At 40.2% G+C, this 1,803-nt stretch overlaps 1 pseudogene; it reads left to right on the top strand.

Annotated features, from left to right (window-relative positions):
* The first annotated feature begins 654 nt into the window (after positions 1–654).
* LOC127124247 (uncharacterized) lies at positions 655–754 on the top strand (annotated as a pseudogene).
* Positions 755–1,803: the final 1,049 nt, after the last annotated feature.

Genomic DNA, 1,803 nt, shown 5'->3' with positions numbered 1-1,803 from the left:
TCGCCAGTGTGTATGTTCTGGTTTAAGAAATCTTTATTGGTTTGTTGTTGGGAAGCTATAAAGTTTTCCATCATGATTTCCAAGTTGGATTTTCTAGGGTTATTATTGTTAGGATTCGGTTTCTGATATCCCAGAGGTACAGATGGGGTTTGATTCGGAGACTGTCCAGGTGCGTATAGAGCATTATTACTCTTATATGAAAAGTTTGGATGGTTCTTCCAATTTGGGTTATAGGTATTCGAATAGGGGCTTCCTTGAGCATAGTTTACTTGCTCTGTTTGGATTCCAGTCAAGAGTTGACATTCCGCAGGAGTGTGGCCTTGGATTCCACAGACCTCGCAATTCTGAGTTATAGCAACCACGGCGGTTGGAGGTGATACGTTTAAACTTTCAATCTTCTGGACCAAAGCATCCACTTTTGCATTAACGTGATCAAGGTTACTTATCTCGTACATGCCAGTTTTCGGTTGAGGTTTTTCCACTGTTGTTCGTTCGGTTCCCCACTGATAGTGGTTTTGGGCCATGCTCTCGATAAGCTGGTAAGCATCAGCATAAGGTTTGTTCATTAGTGCACCACCTGCAGCGGCGTCTATTGTTAACCTTGTATTGTATAAGAGACCATTATAAAATGTGTGAATTACTAACCAGTCTTCCAAACCATGGTGTGGGCAAAGTCTCATCATGTCTTTGTATCTTTCCCATGCTTCGAAGAGAGACTCGTTGTCTTTCTGTTTAAATCCGTTTATCTGGGCTCTTAACATAGCTGTTTTGCTTGGTGGAAAATATCGGGCAAGAAAAACTTTCTTCAACTCGTTCCATGTGGTGACTGAGTTGGAAGGGAGAGATTGAAGCCATCTTCTAGCGCTATCTCTTAATGAGAAAGGAAAAAGACGAAGTCGAATTGCCTCTGAAGTGACACCATTAGCTTTAACAGTATCAGCGTATTGAACAAATACAGATAAATGAAGGTTTGGATCTTCGGTAAGATTTCCAGAGAATTGGTTCTGTTGCACAGCCTGCAACAACGAAGGTTTAAGTTCAAAGTTGTTTGCTTCGATTGCGGGCGGAGCAATACTTGAATGCGGTTCATCTTGCGATGGAGCGGCGTAATCTCTAAGAGCACGAGCTGGTTCTGCCATCTCGGTTAAAGAAGGAAAAATGTTTTTGATATCAGGAAGGTTTATAGGAGGGAGATTGTTTTCAGCACGATATTCCCGAATTCGTCGTAAGACTCGGAGATATAGTTCGATATCGTTGATTCGTAAATAGAGCGGTTCGCCTTGAGAGCGAGTGCGTGGCATACAAATCAACGAAAGAAAGAATAGAAGGAAAAAAGAAACCTTAGTCTCTACAGCGTAACAGAAGAGTTACGATATCGATTGAATAAAAGTCCCCGGCAACGGCGCCAAAAACTTGATCGCTCGACTGTGTGAGTCGAGAATGGGATACAAACTGCAAGTGCACAGTTCTATCGCGTAGTTTTAAAAGATATCGATCCCACAGGGACTTATGAATCGATATACCGTTATCTAAAGTTACTACGTAAATCTAAGGTGAAAATGTTTGATTGTTTGGGGAAAAACTAAGAGCTAAACTAATATCTAGATTAAATATCAATAAAACGGATATCGGTATGTAGTTCGTCAAAACTAGGGAATCAAGTCTTTGTCGGTTTCCAGGTTTTAAAATAAATCGTTTCAGTTAACTTTATTGGTTAAAGGTTTTATCTCAAACTCTCGCTCTGTTGAATAAACCATGATTTTATATTAATGTTGCTGTCACTTATAATTAAGTCAAAAACCA

This window comes from Lathyrus oleraceus, chromosome 2 (assembly GCF_024323335.1).
Source record: "Lathyrus oleraceus cultivar Zhongwan6 chromosome 2, CAAS_Psat_ZW6_1.0, whole genome shotgun sequence".
In the NCBI taxonomy this organism is placed as follows: Eukaryota; Viridiplantae; Streptophyta; class Magnoliopsida; order Fabales; family Fabaceae; genus Lathyrus; species Lathyrus oleraceus.
This window is presented reverse-complemented; position numbering and strand designations above follow the sequence as displayed.